The sequence below is a fragment of the Oryctolagus cuniculus genome, chromosome 1, assembly GCF_964237555.1.
Source record: "Oryctolagus cuniculus chromosome 1, mOryCun1.1, whole genome shotgun sequence".
NCBI classification, from domain to species: Eukaryota; Metazoa; Chordata; class Mammalia; order Lagomorpha; family Leporidae; genus Oryctolagus; species Oryctolagus cuniculus.
In genome coordinates this window covers 185,287,317-185,306,561 of record NC_091432.1, presented here as the reverse complement: position 1 = coordinate 185,306,561, position 19,245 = coordinate 185,287,317, and the positions used below count along the sequence as shown (strand labels likewise).

Below are 19,245 nucleotides of genomic sequence, written 5' to 3'. Positions count from 1 at the left end.
TCTTCCAGTCCAGCTCTCTGCTGTGGCCCAGGAGTGCAGAGGAGGATGGCCCAGGTCCTTGGGCCCTGCACCTGCATGAGAGACTGGGAGGGGGCACCTGGTTCCTGGCTTCAGATTGGCACAGTGCACTGGCGTGCAATGCGCTGGCCTTAGCGGTCACTTGGGGGGTGAACCAACAGAAAAAGGAAGACCTTTCTCTCTGGCTCTCTCTCTCTCACTAACTCTGCCTGTCCAAAAAAAAAAAAAAATCACCTGTTAGTATTTCTTTTGCTATAGGTTTTGATATGCTATGTTTTGATTTTTACTCATTTTAAGAAATTTTTAAATTTTCTTTCTAAATATCTTCTTTGATACATTGGTTATTCAGGAGTAAATTGTTTAATTTTCATGTATGTATGTAGCTTCCAAAGGTTTTCTTATTATTGATTTCTAGTTTTAGTGCACTGTGGCTGAAAAGATACTTCATATGATTCCTATTTTTTGAATTTTAGACTTGTATTATGACCTGCCATATGATCCATCTGGATAATATTTCACATGCTATTGAAAAGAATGTACCTTCTAAAGTTGTTGGATAGAGCTTTCTGTAGATACCTTTTTGATTTGATATAAAATCTATTTTATCTGATGTAAGTATGGCTACCTCTGCTTCTTTTGTGTTCTATGTGCATGGACTATCTTGTTCTATCCTTTCACCTGTAGTCTGTGTGTTTTGTTAGATGTAAATTAAATTTCTTTTAAGCAGCGAAGCAGCGAATGGTTGGATCCTGTTTGTTTACCCATATGGTCACTCTCTCTTTTAATTGGAGAAGTCAATCCACTCACAGTTAAAGTAATTATTAATAGACAAAGGCTTACTACTGCCATTTTGAGACTCATTTTCCAATTTTATTGCTTTTCCTTTTTCCTCTCTTACAATCTTCTTTTATGGCATGTTTTTCCTTACTTGGGTGCTCTGACTCGTTGCTTATGATTTTTGGTAAGTCTATTATAGAGTTTTTAATTGTGGTTACCACAAGACTTACAAAATCATTTTGGTTAAACTATTGGTTAAACTATTTTTTTTTTTTGCTCAGGAATTCCTAATGTTGCAAATTTTGTTAAAAGCTCTTTAATTCTTTTTTTTTAACTTTTATTTAATGAATATAAATTTCCAAAGTACAGCTTATGGATTACAATGGCTTCCCCCCCATAACTTCCCTCCCACCTGCAACCCTCCCCTTTCCCACTCCCTCTCCCCTTCCATTCACATCAAGATTCATTTTCAATTCTCTTTATATACAGAAGATCAGTTTAGCATATATTAAGATTTCAACATAAACTATTTTTATATAAGCAACTTGTTATGAATTATAAAGATGGAAAAAGAGAAAAAAGAGATACAAGATAAAGAAAGAACTCAACAGTTGCACTCCATTTATACATTCTGAATTTGTGCAGAATTTTAATCTTCTAATACTTATCTTTCAACATGCTAGTATCCTTGTCATTTTAATTGCTTTGTTTACTTTTCATACTAAAATATTAATGATTTATGCACTATGGTTGCTATTTTGAATCACCTGAGTTTGCCTGTATAATTATTCTTGTGTTTTCTAACTTGTATGGTTTCATTCTTACTCATTGGCATCTCTTCTTTCAGTTTCAAGAACTTCCTGTTGCATTTCTGGTAATACAAGTCTGGTGGTGATAAGTTCTCTCCACTTTTCTTTATCTGGAAATGTCTTTATCTTTCCTTCATGTCTAAACGATAGCTTTGTTATCATATATTTGCGACTGAAAATTGTTTCCTTCAGCATTGTAAAAGCCTTATTTCCCTCCCTTCTGAATTATAGGTTTCCACTGAGAAATCTGCAGTCAGGCAAGTTGGGACTCCTTTATGTATTATTTCTTTTCTCTTACAGCTTCCAGAATCCTGTTTTTTGGTTGGTTGGTTGGTTGTTTTTTTGGACAGGCAGAGTTAGAGAGAAAGGTCTTCCTTTTCTGTTGGTTCACCCCCCAAATGGCTGCTACTGGAGGTGTGCTGCACTGATCCAAAGCCAGGAGCCAGGTGCCTCCTCCTGGTCTCCGATGGGGTGCAGGGCCCAAGCACTTGGGCCATCCTCCACTGCCTTCCCGGGGCACAGCAGAGAGCTGGCCTGGAAGAGGAGCAACCGGGACAGAATCCAGGGCCCCAACCAGGACTAGAACCTGGTGTGCCGGTGCCACAAGTGGAGGATTAGCCAAGTGAGCCATGGAGCCGGCTAAGAATCCTCTCTTTAACATTGGAGTTCTTGAAGATATATCTTAGAGTAGACTTTGTTGAGTCTGGATAATTGTATCTTTCTCTTGGTTTGGGAATTTTCTGTTATTATCTCTTTGAATATGCTATCTGTTCCCTTTGGCATTTTCAAGTCCCTCTTGAGCCGCAGTAACTTGGACATGTGTTCTTTTCATGCTGTCTCAAGTACCCTGTAAGCTTTCTTCATGCTTCTTGATTTGTGTTTCTTCTTTGTCCTACCACCATATATTTTCAAGTAGCCTGTCTTTAAGTTCATAGATTCTTTCTTTTATATGATATATTCTGTTATTCATGCTTTCTTGTGTGTTTTTAGTTTTGCTTACTGTACTTTTCAGTTGAAAGATTTCCATTTGATTTTTAATTACGTCCATCGCCCCATAAGGTCTCTCTAGTAGAGTGTTAAATAGTTTCTCAGTGTTTCCTCGAAGTTCATTGTGTCCCAGAAAGCAGTTATTTTACATTCTTCATCCAAGCATTTGACAATGTCAGATCCCAGGTAGTTGGTTTCTAGCACTTGTTCTGTTCATTAGGTAGGGCATGGTTCCCTGAGAATTCTTGATGCTTGTTGGTATACGATAACTGTGTACTGAAGGATTAGCTCTTTTTCTTCAGTTTTTATAATCCAGCTTCATTTGTGGCACTCCCTCCAAAGATCCTTAGGCAGTCCACTTGTTCCCTCTGAACCTTCATTTACATCACATGAGCACTAGGTGGCGACCTAAGATTAACTGTACAGAAGGCAACTGCCAGTGTGCTGTCACTGCCTTAGATTTGTCCCAAATTCACAGTGGGTGTGCTACTCAGAAACAAGGAAGACTGTCCTTACAAACTTCCCCCTGGAAACAGGACAGGTCCAAATGCTCACCCTGTGACCACCAATTCCATAATGTTAATCTCACCCATACCCCAGAGCCCACCCAGATCAACGCAGCATGAAGGGGTAGGACCAAACTATACATTAGTATGGTCTGTTGCTAAGATGGACTGAGATGCCGGCGCCGTGGCTCAATAGGCTAATCCTCCGCCTTGCAGCGCAGGCATACCGGGTTCTCTGGTTGGGGCGCCGGATTCTGTCCCGGTTGCCCCTCTTCCAGGCCAGCTCTCTGCTGTGGCCAGGGAGTACAGTGGAGGATGGCCTGAGTACTTGGGCCCTGCACCCCATGGGAGACCAGGAGAAGCACCTGGCTCCTGCCTTTGGATCAGCGCGGTGCGCCGGCCGCGACGGCCATTGGAGAGTGAACCAACAGCAAAGGAAGACCTTTCTCTCTGTCTCTCTCTGTCTACTCTGCCTGTCAAAAAAAAAAAAAAAAAAAAAAAAAAAGATGGACTGAGAGACCAAGACCACTGCAGCTGGCCATAAGTAATTCTGATTGGAGCATAACCTCAATCAGCTGAAGCCACAAGACCCCAGTTGGCATGGGAAAGTTCAGAGATTCCACCTGCAGGTATTGGCCTAAGGACAGGACCTATTAGGATCTGTCCTTTGTTGGGTTTTATCAGCCAAGTACTGGGTCCCAAAACAGTCCTGTGGTTCCTTGTGATAACAGGTAGCCTCAGTCTGCAGGTATGGACCTGGGTAATAGGGCCCTTGGGCTCTGTCAAGCACAAGCCAGTTACTGGATTTCAGGTCCAAGGTCTGGACTTAGTCTCCTCTCCCTATCCCAAGCAGAAGGGGAATTACTTGGAGCTCATGTAGGAGTGGTGTAGGCAATTCTTGTTCCTGCTTTCTTCCATATGTCTTTTCTTATTGTTTAATAAAACCAGGAAATGTGGTTGCTCATCTGGCTTCTGTAACTCTTGTGAATGTAACTAAGAACATGAATAGCCATTCAAATTGGTGTGCCGGGGGGAGATAATCACCCAAGCATGTTACTTAGTCTTCATCTTCAGAATCAATTCCTTTAGTAAAAATGCCAGTGGAAAGCACATATGAAATTGTGATCCTCTATAGCTACTCTGCCTACAAAGGCATCTGGCAGATCAAACTTCTCTGACCAGCCCCCTTAGGAAGAACACAGTCTAGGTGGTTCTGATGCTTTTTTTTACTCTCGATATAGGGCTAAGTTAGACCAGCGCTACTTTTTAAACTAACCACCACAGATGACCTCACCCCAAGTCCAAGTTTGCAGAACTCCTGTGATGGAGTCTCAAGATCCTTTGTTTATATTCATTAACTAAACCAATCCCCAGGAGACAAATTAGCATTATGGATGGTAGGCAACAGCACAGTTATTAAACATTATATCCAGGCTGGCACCATAGTTCACTAGTCTAATCCTCCACCTTGCGGCGCCGGGACACCGAGTTCTAGTCCCGGTCGGGGCGCCGGATTCTGTCCCGGTTGCCCCTCTTCCAGGCCAGCTCTCTGCAGTGGCCAGGGAGTACAGTGGAGGATGGCCCAAGTCCTTGGGCCCTACACCCCATGGGAGACCAGGAGAAGTACCTGGCTCCTGCCATCGGATCAGCGCGGTGCGCCGGCCGCAGCATGCCAGCCACGGCGGCCATTGGAGGGTGAACCAACGGCAAAGGAAGACCTTTCTCTCTGTCTCTCTCTCTCACTGTCCACTCTCCCTGTCGTCAAAAAAAAAAAAAAAAGTTAAACATTATATCCAAGTGTTTGCCTAAAGTAATCCACAGAATTGGTGAAAATACAGTATTTGCAAATCATACATCTGATAAGGTATTAATGTACATAATATATACAGAACTCCTAAAACTCAACATTGAAAACTTTTTTAATGAGGAAAGGACTTAGACATTCCCAAAGAAGATAAGCAAATGGCCCATAAGGACACAAAATATATCTAATATCACTATAGGGAAATGCAAATCAAAACTATAGTAAGATATCCTCTCATACCTATTAGGATATCAGCAAAAAATATTTTTTCTGTTTTATGGCAGCCATGTATGCTTCAAGACATCATATTGTACACAATAAATACATACAAATAAATATATATTACTTTTACCTAAAAATAATAGGTAAATTTTAAAATTCAGAAAATAAACATTGTAGAATGTGCACTGTTCATTTGAATGTAAAGTCATATATTTTATGTGGAAAACAGTGTGGTGTTCCTCAAAAAATTAAAAATAAGATTATCATATGATTCAGCAGTTCCACTTCTGGGTATGTACTCACAATAATAATCATGTCTTAATGCTATAATATGGATGAACTTTGAGGATATTAATCTAAGAGAAATAATCCATTTACAAGCAGATAAATGCTATATGATTCCATTTATATGAAGTCCGTAAAGTAGTCAAAATCATAGAGACAGTAATCAGAAATGATGGTTGCCATGATGGTTGCTTTGATGGTTGTCTGGAAGTTGGGGGAAAGCAGGAAGAGTTATTGTTTAAAGGTATAGAGTTTCAGTTTTATAAGATGAAAAAGTGTTATCACTATCAATGGATAGTGGTAATGATCATAAACATTGTGAATGCATTGAATACCACTGAACTGTACACTTAAAAAGATGATAAATCCTATATTTTGTGTAATTTTAAAAATGGGAAAATGTTTCTGTGAAAATGGTGCATCCTTCCAAATGGAAGTGTTTCTGATAAGAATCCCATGCCTGGCTATGAATAGGTAACAGATTATCACTGTACCTTACAGTTTATAAAAGCCTAGTTAATACGGAAAAACTGTTCATCTAGCCTCATCTCTTATTGCACACACCTAGTTCCCAACCTTTCATTCTACTGTTGGGCCACATGGAACTCCCCTAAATTCTTTGAGCATGGATTGCTCCCTCTCACCATTACTTACATTATTCCCCAGTCCCCTCACCAAATGAATAACTGATTCACTCTTTTTTAAAGATTCATTTATTTGAAAGACAAAGTGACAGAAACAGGAGGAGAAAGAGAGAGAATGAGATCTTCTATCCACTGGTTCATTACCCAAATGGCTGTAACAGCTTTGGGGGGAGAGGGAGCAGATAGGCCACAGCCAGAAGTCAAGAACTCCATCCCGGTCTCCAGTGTGAGTAGCCAAGACTCAAAAACTTGAGTAATCCTCTGTTGCCTCTCGGGTCTATTAGCAGAGAGCTGAATTTGAAGCACAGCAGCTGGAACTAGAACCAGCACTCCAGTATGGGATGGAGACATCTCATATAGCAGCTTAAGCAGCTGTGCCAAAATGCCCACTCCACTGATTTGGTTTTAAGATCTTGACCTGATGTCACATCCTCCACTGAAAATTCCATAATTGTGTGCTCAAGTTGAATAACCCCTGTCTACTCTATTTCTTCCCCTCTCGTTGTACCCAGTATGCTTTCCCTCTGTGATTCCAAAATCCACTGGGAGAGGAGCCCTATCTAACTTGTTCAATGCTGTATATATAACAATTAGCACAGTGCCTAGAAAACAACAACCACACAACCAATATATATGGGATAAATAAGATAATTCAATTAATTTTAAAGATACAGAATGGAAGGAAAAATAGAATTTTGGCCAAATAACAAACCATGATCTGGAAATTCTTGCCCTGCTAACAGACTTAAGATTCACTGATTTCTTTTTTTTTTAACTTTTATTTAATGAATATAAATTTCCAAAGTACAGCTTATGAATTACAATGGCTTCCCCCCCATAACATCCCTCCCACCCGCAACCCTCCCCTTTCCCACTCCCTCTCCCCTTCCATTCACATGAGGATTCATTTTCAATTCTCTTTATATACAGAAGATCAGTTTAGCATACATTAAGTAAAGATTTCAACAGTTTGCTCCCACACAGAAACATAAAGTGAAAAATAATAGATGATTTTTTAAATGATGATGGAATCAGATCAGACCTATTGTCATGTTTAATCCCAGTGAGAGTCAAGTTGGGAATTGCTAATTTCTTCTTTTTTTTTTTTAACAGAAGATCAGTTTAGTATACATTAAGTAGATTTCAACAGTTTGCACCCCCATAGAAACACAAAGTGAAATATACTGTTTGAGTACTCGTTATAGCACTAAGCCTCAATATACAGCACATTAAGGACAGAGATCCTACATGAGGAGTAAGTGCACAGTGACTCCTGTTGTTGACTTTACAAATTGACACTCCTGTTTATGGCATCAGTAATCTCCCTATGCTCCAGTCATGAGTTTCCAAGGCTATGGAAGCCCCTTGAGTTCTCCGACTCTTATCTTGTTTAGACAAGGTCATAGTCAAAGTGGAGGTTCTCTCCTCCCTTCAGAGAAAGGTACCTCCTTCTTTGAAGACCTGTTCTTTCCACTGGGATCTCACTCACAGAGATCTTTCATTTAGGTTTTTTTTTTTTTTTTTTTTTTTTTTTTTTTTTTTGCCAGAGTGTCTTGGCTTTCCATGCCTGAAATACTCTCATGGGCTTTTCAGCAGGATCCGCATGCCTTAAGGGCTGATTCTGAGGCCAGAGTGCTGTTTAGGACATCCGCCATTCTATGAGTCTGCTGAGTATCTCGCTTCCCATGTTGGATCACTCTCCCCTTTATTTATTCTATCGGTTAGTATTAGCAGGTACTAGACTTGTTTATGTGCTCCCTTTGACTCTTAGTCCTTTCATTATGATCGATTGTGAACTGAAATTGATCACTTGGACTAGTGAGATGGCATTGGCACATGCCACCTTGATGGGATTAAATTGGAGTCCCCTGGTATGTTTCTAACTCTACCATTTGGGGCAAGTCAGCCTGAGCATGTCCCAAATTGTACATCTCTTCCCTCTCTTATCCCCACTTCACTGATTTCTTAAAAATGTTCACATTTTATTGTTGAGGGTGTGGTAAAAAAGACAATGCATCTTGTGCCCATCACCACCTAGCATACACTTTGGCATTATCCAGAGTAACTGACACTATGGAAGGCTCTGTACTCAATACTCCATGTGCTCTGTGTGTTTTTTGATTACCTGACCCTTACAACAAGCTTATAACATAGGTACCAATGTTATATCCAGTTTACAAATAAGGAAAATGAGGCATAGAGAGGTTTTTTAGCTTGCAAAAAGTCACATAGAAGGGAATCAGGATTGGAATTCACAAAGAGGGCTTAGATGGTAATAGGACATATCTGAATTAGATATAAGGAGAAGAGTTCTCACCTCAGGGAAATGAGACACATGGGTAAATTATATCATGGCTTTGATACAGACCTGTGCAACTGGGGTCAATGCTATGCCTTAGTGGGTAAAGCCACAGCCTGAGTGCCAGCATCCCAGATGGGCAGTAGTTTAAATCTGGATTGCACCACTTTCAATCCAGCTCCCTGCTAATATGCCTGGAAAAGCAATAGAAGATGGTCCAAGTGTTTGGGCCCCTGTACCCAGTGGGAGACCCGGAAGAAGTTCCCGGTTCCTGGCTTCAGATCGGACTAGCTCCAGCTGTTTAGGCCATTTGGGAAGTGAACCAGTGGATGGAAGATCTTTGTCTCTCCCTCTCTCTAACTCTGCCTTTCAAATAAATAAATAAAGCTTTAAAGAATAAGGAGGAGGAGAAGGAAAAGAAAGGAGAAGGAGGAGAATTGTGGAAAAATCATGGGCATGGAAATCTTCTAAATGGAAGAAACTAGAGTTTAAAAGTATAATTTCCAATGTTAATTTCACTTGTACTTACTAAACTGAGTTTCAGATATGTTCCATGGATCCCAAGTTCTGTGTAATATTATGGAAAGAAAAGTCGTAGCAATTTGAGAATTGCAGGTAAAAGACAAACAAGAAGCATTACTGCAGACCTTTTCAAAGCCTTGACAACATCATTCATTGTAAACCTCTGATTATACCATGCAACATTTCCTAATCTACTTAACCATCAAATTCTTTTCTTGGGAAATTTTCTCAGGATTTCCCTATCAAGGAACTTGATGTAAGAATTACTGGTATTATTCGTATTTAAAAACACCTACAAGTTTAGGCATTGGGGAATTATCTACTTTTTATCTATAAAGTATAATGCTGTATTAATTACTTTGAATGCTGAAATTTGGGGAGGCTATTAAGTTAAGGTTTGAATCAACTTTCCCAGTTAAGGTTTGCTTCAACTTTCCCCTGTCTTAGGCTGAAGGATTAAAAATACGAGAGTGAAATACCCCTCTGCAAATAGATCATCACATACTACCCTGGAATAATTAGAGGCCATTCCAGATACCTCACTAATTATAATGCTGTAATGAAACATGAATTTCTATTATGGTATTTCCTTAATTGGAATAAACAGGCTTAGCAATAACTCTGTTTCCTCTACAGAACCTATGCCAAGAAAGTAACAATGAACTGGAACCTGTAGGACTGCACATTTCCAGTCTCCAGTAATATATAAGTAACAAACATCTAATGTGGATGTTGGTCCACAGTTGACCAACATTCAAGAATAGTCAAGAACACTGGATGGAAACATGGAGAAGCACTCAATGACAAAGAGCAGAGTAAAAATGATTAAAAACTAAAATTGAAAGGGGTCTTTCAAGTTGACACTTATGTCTGCCACTTAATAGATGAAGGAAAAAATGATGGCCAGTGATGTGGCACAGCAGGTTAAGCTACAGCCTGCAGTGCCAAACTCCATATCAAAGCACCCAGTACCCACAAGTACCAGTCCAACCCAACTCCCTGCTAATGTGCCTAGAGAAGCAGCAGAGGATGACCCAAGTCCATGCATCCCTGTCATCCACATGGGAGCACTGAGTTCCTGGCTCAAGGCTTAAGCCTGGTGCAGACCTGACCATTGCAGCCATTTGGGGAGTGAACCAGCGGATGGAAGATCTCTCATTCATTCATTCATTCTCTCTCCCTCCCTCCCTCCCTCCATCCTTCCCTCCCTCCCTCCCTTTTAAATAAATCTTTAAGAAATAAAGAAAAGGAAAAAGGCAGCCCAAAAGGACATAACATACCAAAGTCACAAGGAAAGTTAAAAATTAGGTTGAGCTGATTGTAATTATTGTTATTTTTATTATTAAAATAAAAATTCTTTTAAAAATAAAAAGAAGCAAAAAAGGAAAGAAAAGAAAGCTCCCATCAGGTCTTTTTCCACATTCCAAATCTTTGGTGTTCTCCACCACATTGCACTTCATCATAAGGGAGTTGGGGTAGGGGAAGAGGAAGATCTGGAGTGTTGAGTCTAAACTACCAAATAGAACCTTCATATAAGTGTTCAAAATTGCCTCAAGTATTGGAATGCTGGGTGAAATACTGTATAAGGCTTTTTTTTTACTTCAAAACTAATAAGATAACCAGTAGAGCACAAAATGCATTGGAGAGTGAATGCAATTAAATAACTGGATCAAATAATGCACCATTTGCAAATCTTTTTTAAAAATAATCTTTAAATTATTTTGAGCACAATCTGAGCATTGGTAACAGCAGTTTGCTTCTTATTGAGCTTCCCTAAGAGGCTCCTTGGCGCCACCTAGTGTCAACCCATCAAAAAGTGATGCTACTAACCCGACTGGGAAATCGGGTAACTATATAGCTGGCTTCTTTTCCCTAGAAAAGGAGGCTACCAACTGATAAATCATTAGCTTCTTCTCCATAAATAGAAGCCGTGAAGCATTTTAGTTCATTGTAAACTTCAAAGTTTCTGAACCTATATATGTTTGGATAGGTCTATACACTCAAATTCTGAAAGAAATGCAACGCAATACACAATTCATTCTTTCATTCCACAGACCTTATTGAGTACCTCCTTTATACCAGGCGCTGTCCAACGGACCAGGTATCAGAAACAGACTTAACATTCTGGTAGAAGAGAAGCATGTGATCAATCACAATAGAGTGTAATGGGTGTTTATTGTCTGAATTGATTTTCAAGAATAAAAGGGGTGTCAAAGTAAAGAATGAAGAGAAGAAGCACGCCTTGTGGTAGGTTTTAAGCATGAATGAGAGAACTTTCAAGGAGTTGAGTATGGCAGGGAGCTCTGAGGAATTCAATAGCTGAAAGGTCGGCTTTGAAGGCAGACTGGCCTGGTTCTGACTCTGCTATTTCACTTCCCTCTATTTCTCCTTTTACATCTGTTAACTGGGAATATAATAGGATAATAATAACAGTGTCTTTCACAGAAAGTAGTTGTGAGGATGAAAGAACATAGCATAGAGAATGCTCTCAGAAACGCGGCTGACACGTGCTGAGTGCTCGACTTTCATTTGTGAGAACTATTTTTGCTTGAAGTATTAATGCTCATACACTGGGAAGGAAGGCAGTTATCAACTGATAACAAATGGTCACTTTGGGGACCAGTGGAAACTGGGGCAGTCCTCTCTCTCCACACAAGTGTTCTGCAGTGGAGCCAGCTCAGGGATGCTCACAGTCCAATGTGCACTTCCTTTATCTAAGGATGCCATTTGGAAATCTAGACAACCAGGGGCTCAGAGGCAATCACTTCTGCCTTTTAGCCCTAGTATGTGGAGAAGTGCTGCCAGAATCTCTCTCTACAGTCCTTAATGGTACCAAGGAGTCAATGGTTACTTGTAGCTAAGATTCTTACATGATTCCTGCAGCCTCCCCTTTGCCAGGACAGAGGATGATTGACAGGATGAACACAGAAATATAAAAAGACTACAGGGGCTTGATTTTCTTGTGTTTCTTGCATTCCTGGAACATTCTTGTCTTGTATTCTCTGAGGGATTAAGCAAGAAATGAAGCAAAAAGGAGGAGGAGGAGAGAAAAGAAGATAGAAACTAGTATTTATTGAGTGTATGTCCAAAGAATTATATATATATAGTTACATATACAAATTATATATATATATAATTTAATTAACAAAATATTTCAGGGCCATTGCTATGGCATAGTAAGTTAAGTTAAGTCTCTGCCTGAGGCACCAGCATCCCATATGGGCACCAGTTCAAGTCCCAGCTACTCCACTTCTTATCCATCTTCCTACTGTTGGCCTAGGAAAGCAGTAGAAAATGGCCCAAGTTCTTGGGCCCCTGTACCCATGTGAGAGATCCAGAAGAAGCTCCTGGCTCCTGGCTTCAGATAGGTCCAGCGCCAGCCTTTGAAGCCATTTGGGGAGTGAACCAGTGGATGGAAGATATCTCTCTCTATTTCTCTCTCCCTCCCTCCTTCCCTCTCTCTGTAACTCTGCCTTTCAAATACATAAATATTTTTTTAAAAAAACATTTCCATGGGATGATCCTATTCCTATTCACATCTTACAGATGAGGAAAGCCACATACCTGTGAATCTAACTAGCCTACCCACCACACTTGCTCTTTTCCTCGATCGCACAGACTAAGGACCAACCAGGCTTGCCTTCCTCATGAAGTGTTACGTGCTCAAAAGCTTTCTTCCTGTCTCTATCCAAATGCCCAGTCTAAATAGCTATTCTTCCAAAAGGGCAGAACTCAGGAGGTAATAAAAATTAGCCATATGACCATTTGTATATACTTGTTTGAACAAATTATAATTAACATAAAGAAGGATTGTGATTCTCTCTCAAATATGCAAATATATTACAACTCACACATGCACACACTCAATACCTAATCCTCACAGAATTATTTGACTTTGGAAAGATTATTAATTTGAATTATTCATGGGAAAAAAGTTTAAATTTCTCTGAAGTACCTCATCTCATTTCTGTAATTTTATTTTCACTATCCTCAGACAACTAATACATTAAAGATCAGAACCCTCATCCAATTATCAAATATGTAAATCTGTCATTTACGTTTCATGTAGAATGAAGTCCACATGTTACTACACCTGGAGATTACTTTATAAGCCTTGGCATTACTATGGAATGTTAACTTTCTCCCCATCAAAGAACTTGGGACATCTTTCAAAGATGCACAATTGTTTTTCCTAAAGCAGACAAATGACTCAGATTTTGAAGGAAAGAGAATGGGTCAAAATTCAAGAGAATGATTTCTGCCAAATCTCTGTTACTCCATTACTTTTTTCATTAATAGAGACGTATGTGTATATTATAGGAGAATTTCAAATCTCACCAGAGCTAAGCTATAAAAAATATAAAAAAGGAAAATAAAAATAAATATTAATGATAGCTATGTGAAAACATAACAACAAAAGTTAATATAATGAAATCAATTCAAAATCTCCCCTGTGCATCATATGAGGTCCCTTTCTCAAGTAAACCAAACATACACCAAGACAACTTTGTTTCACGGGTACTGCAACACAAGACAGGAGAAATTCCAGATGGGCAATGGCTGTGTACAAGCCTGTGTTCAAAATCTAGTTTGACTCATCTAGAGCATCATCTACATGTTTTCTCATTTCTCACTTTTGTAGGAACAGTATGACTAATTATTTTTACTTAAAATTTACAAAAGAAATGCTATCTATAGACACCTAGCAACTTGAGTCATTAAAGTTTTTAATACCTAGTTTCTTAAATAGAAAGGTAATCTGCAGACACCCAATGATTTGAGTCAGAGATGTTTTCATAGCCAAGTTTTTGTACAGCAATAAGAAGGGATTTTAGGGGTTTTCCCCTCAGCATTACACAAGCATTTTAATGAATTTACTATATAAGACATTATGTTATATTGTAAAACACAGGATTAAATAATACACCCTTTAAAAGTTTGCTCTCTTGATGAAGAAATAAACTCATTACTTTTATTGAGCAGGCATTATGCTAAGGTAATGCTTCTGAGTGCCAATAAAAACTTTATTCCCTTGAGGTACATTGTCTGGTGGGGAGGAATACACTAAACAGGCATTTCAGCACAGTGAATGTTAAAACAAAGTCATGCCCAGGGTTATCTGTGTATGCAGTGAAGAAGAGACAAGAGAGAGGTCACCTGACATGTTGCCTAAGCAAAGTTGTTAGAAGTTAACCAAGATTTTAAAAAAACTTAATAATGGCAATACAGAAAGTGTTGAATGAGAGTTGAGTTTAATAGCCAAATATCTGAAAGATAGATTCTAAAAATACTACTAAGCAAGGGCCCACACTGCAGGTCCAGCATCCCACATGGGTGCCAGTTCATGTCCTGGCTGCTCTTCTTCTGATCCAGCTCTTTGCTTATGGCCTGGGAAAGCAATGGAAGATGCCCCAAGTGCTTGGGACCCTGCACCCATGTGAGAGACCTGAAGAAGCCACTAGCTCCTGGCTTCAGATCAGCCCAGTTCCAGCCATTGTGGCCATTTGGGAGTGAACCCAGTGGATGGAAGACCTTTCTGTTTCATCCTCTCTCTCTAACTCTACAGTTCAAAAAAATAAATAAAACCTTTAAAAAAATACTACCAAGAGGGAAACCCCAAAGATACAAAAGTTCAGAAAGTGGAGAAATTGTTTCTGACTATAAGGATCGAGGACAGGTTTCCTGGAGATGTGGTATGTGAGGATGAGGAATATCATACAAGAACAAGCTATGGGCATGAGGGCAGAAACAGGATGGGAGTTCCAGTTAGCTTCCACTTTAGTCATGGTTCTGCAAATGCATCACAGGTACAGTAAAAGACTCCCTGGTTCATATGACCACCTAGTCCCCTTTCCAATGAATAGAAATAGTATTTAATAATGGCAATAATATATTCTACATTCTAATTTATGGTATCCCTCTGTCAATGAGGGTAGGGATAATTATCAGCCACCTCTGGTTCCCTGTGGCATAATTCCTGGGGCCACCTCTGATTTCTGCCAGACTGCAGAGGACAGCTCCCTACAAACTGAGACTGAACTCAACCAATTGACGCTGGGATCCCAATAGCAACATCAATAACACACCCTCCTGTTGGATTTTTGTTTGTGCCTGTCTCACCCTCCCTATTTCCTCATACTTGAAATCACTTGGCAAATAAACTATTTGCATAGAACTCTTTTGTTTCTAACTCTGCTTTCTGAAGAGCCAAACCAAGGCAAAATGATAGATATTTTGATTCTAATGCTTGAAAATATAGTTTTTGAAAATTATGAGCTGCTAATGTTAGAGATTTAAATATACCTCTTTTATACTGTAAGCTTAACTAAATACTTAAATTAATAAAGCTTTAAAAAATCAAGTCAATTGAAAAGGATGTTGAAGCTAAATGAATAGCAATTTCTCATTTTATAAAAGCCAATATGAATATGAAGTGAAAGACAAAACCAATTTAAAAGCTATACCATGACAAGTAACAATATGTACTACTAGAAATTTCAGTTACCTGGGAGTTTGATAATTGCCAAGACAACGTACCAGTCAAATATGCTAAAAGGAAAAATTCAAATCTCCAATAAACTTCATTAATGCAGTGATGCTTACCAATACCAACTTTAACAATGCTTAATACCTCTATAATAGTTTATTTTACCAGCATGTAAGGCTTACTTACATGTGAAGAGTAGGTCTATAAAATTGTGCATTATCCACTACTAGAATCTAAAGAACAGACTTGGATTCATGAATTAGTTCTCAGCCCACAAACTGAGAACTTAAAAATTTTTTTCATTATACAAAAACATGTGTTGTGATAGGAATTTGCATCAGTAGGATTTGAGTTCTCATAAGTTTGCACAAACAGTATATCTAAGAAGCATATATTGGGGCTGACATCTGGTGCAGCAGTTAAGAAGCAGCTCAAGACACCGGCATTCAACACTGGAGTGCCTGAGGTACAGCCCTGGCTCCACTTCCGATTCCAGCTTCCTGCTAATGAGCACCCTGGGAGGTAGCAGGTGAGGCCTCAAATACTTGAGTCCCTGCCATTCATATAGGAGACTGGGATTTAGTTGAGGGTTCCTTCAGCTTGGCCCAATTCCGATTATTGTGGGAATTTGGGAAGTGAACAGCAGATGGAAGACGTCTTTCAATTAAATAAAATAAAGAAAAGCATAAATTCAGTTGTGTTTTAAAAGCATTATCTGCATGGTAGATGTTGAGGAATTTTTCTGAAGAGTAAACTTCTGTTCACTTGAAACTATTAATAACCAAAAATAATCTCTGAGGCAAAGGGAATTCCCCAGAAGGCTGCTGAACAAAACAAAAACATTGTCAAAGGAAATGTAGCATATGCTAGTGTGTGGAAATGAGTCATACAGTCGTAGACTTTAATCATTAGAAGGGTTGGGTTTAATATACTCAGTACTGAATGCCATGCATGAACCAGGCATCATGTTGGTCACAGGAGATGAACAAAGGAGACATGCCCCCACTTTTGTTGAGTATACATACAAGGGGGACATAGACAGTGGAAATACGTACATACATGCCCACATGCATTCATGCACACACACATGCATGCACACACACAGCACAAGGCTAGAAACAATGAGGGGCTGGCACTGTGACATAGCAGGTTAAGCTGCCTCCTACAGCACCAGCATCTCATTTGGGCACCAGTTTGATTCCTGGCTGCACCACTTACAATCCAGCTCCCTGCTAATCGACTTGGGAAGGCAGTGGATGACGGCCCAAATTCTTGGGCCCCTGAATCCACCTGGGAAAATTGGGAGAAGCTCCTGGCTCCTGAGTTCTGCCTGGCCCAGCCCCGGCCATTGTGTTCATTTGGGGAGTGAGCCAGAAGAAGGAAGCTCTCACTGTCTCTGTCTCTCCTTCTCCTGTAAATGTGCTTTCAAACAAATAAAATAAATCTTAAAAAAAGAAAAGAAATGAGAGGTGCTAGGAAGGAGAAGTAAATGGATACAGAACAACAGAAGAGACAAATTTAGATTAGATTAGGGTCAGAAGAGAATTCCCTGATGAAGCAACATTTATCTCCATCCTATAAAATTCATAGGAGGGAGTCAGTCAGATGGAGCAGGAGAATGAGGGATCCAAAAGAAAAAATGCATGTGCTAATGTCGAAAGGCAGAAAGGATCGCAGTGGATTCAAAGATTATTTTAATAAGTGAATAGTAGATGGCCAGTGCCACGGCTCACTTGGCTAATCCTCCACCTGTGGCGCCGGCACCCTGGGTTCTAGTCCCAGTCAGGGCACCGGATTCTGTCCCGGTTTCTCCTCTTCCAATCCAGCTCTCTGCTGTGGCCCAGGATGGCAGTGGAGGGTGGTCCAAGTGCTTGGGCCCTGCCCCTGCATGGGAGACCAGGAGGAAGCACCTGGCTCCCGGCTTCAGATCGACGCAGCGCACCAGCTGTAGTGGCCATTTGGGAGGTAAACCAACGGAAAAGAAAGACCTTTCCCTCTGTCTCCCTCACTGTCTAACTCTGCCTGTCCAAAAAAAAAAAAAAAAAGTGAATGGTAGGAATATAATGAGTATGGCCAACAGTAGTCTAAAATAAAGCTGGAGAAGTGAACAGAGACTAGATTATGGGACTCCTAAAGGCCATATGCAAATGTTTGTACTTTATGTTAAGTGCACTGAGGACATTAGTAACCATCTGGTCACTACATTGAAGCCAAATTCAAAACGAACAAGGTATCAACAACTTCCTGACCATGAGCTAGTCATGTCACCTCTTCTTGAACCCACAACTCCCAGGAAATTTACTAAACAGTTTTGATACCAGATATCAAGTTCATTAACGGTATGCAAATGTAACGTGCATGATTTACCTTGATCTTTTGGAACAGGTTTGTGAGAGGAATCCAGGGCTCATCAGTGGAACTGAATGGCAAATGAGAGCCAAAGTTGTGATGCTTAAATGGGGATGGGTGGGACTGGCATTGGCAAAGTGCCAGTGAGCGCCTGAGCCCAGACACAATTGCAGCAAGGGCCAGGTTTAAGACATGGAGAGGAGTGAGGAAGTAGAGATGCTTTTAACAGTCATTTAGTATGTGCCAGACACTAGGTACTACGTCAGTTGTCTCAAGTTTTCATGTCACATTCACAACCACTTTATGAACTACAGTCACCTCCATTTTATGAAGAAAGGGAAGCCAGAGAGATTATTTCATTGATGACACAACTAGAAAGGAGCACTCCACTGCCAGGATTTGAGAAAAATCTACCCTCTTTCCACTAATCAAAATGCTACCTGGAGTTTGCTTTGTGCCACAGCTGGTTAAGCCACTGCTTGGGACGCCCTCATCCATATCAGCGTGCCTGCTTTCAGTCTCAGCTACTCCACTTCCCATACAACTTCCTGCTAACAAGTCTAGGAGGTAGCATATGATGGCTCAAGTGTGCAGGCCCCTGCCATCCATGTGGAAGACTTGGATGGAGTTACTGGCTCCTGTCTTCAGTCGGCCCAGCACTAACTGTTGCAGTCATCTGAGAAGTGAACCAGCAGGTGGAAGATCTTTCTGTGTTTCTCTCCTTCTTTTTGTCTTTCCATTTCTCTGTCACTCTGCTTTTCAAGTAAATAAATCTTTTTTAAAAGAAAAAATGCTAATTTTTTGGCCCAATAAAATTCAGGGCCAAATGGAATAAAGTAGTCAAAAATTCCCTTTCTCCTAGGTCTTTGTTTTACCTTTACACCCCCTCAAAAAGTCTGCACAAAACAGACTATCAACATCTGTTAGTTAGTAGACAAATTGACCAGATTGTAGCCCATCTGCAGTCATTAAAAAGAGATCTGTTTGTGTCAATAAACAATGAGCTTGTGAGACAATTAAGCCAGGGAATTTCATCTGACAACAGACAAAGGTGGAGGTGAGTTTTGACTGCGGAATCTGGCAAGGGCCTGTTCATCAACCAGGACCATAGCAGTTTTGCCTTCAGGGTTAAGGCAAGTCCTGGCTTCCACTGGGAAGGTGTTGAGAAAAATGTTATGAACTTTTAGTTTGCCTTTGAAGAACACAGCCCACAAACCACCACTAGGTGTCCTCAAAGGAAAAACAATCGAGGGAGGAAAAGTGCTTGAGCACTGTTAGGAGCTCAATGGACTGACTTGTCCAGGTTCTTTAACTGCTGGACTAGAAGGGATAGATTGGAATTTGGTTGTTAAACAGGAACATGTGGCCTCTAAGGGAAACAGAGTCCTGCAGAGGAGAAGGCATTTAGTAACAGCTCACTTTTATTCATAATGGGGATTTGTATCGTTCTGCTCCAAGAAGGCACACCAGGTAGACTTCGAACAGACAATGTCCTCATTAAACTTGCCAGTGCCATGGAGAGTGCTGGGGAGTAGA

At 40.2% G+C, this 19,245-nt stretch overlaps 1 pseudogene; it reads left to right on the top strand.

The window, feature by feature from the left end:
• LOC100339615 (sorting nexin-1-like) overlaps positions 1-17,856 on the top strand; it is a 140,522-nt pseudogene extending 122,666 nt beyond the window's left edge.
• The last annotated feature ends 1,389 nt before the right edge of the window (positions 17,857-19,245 follow it).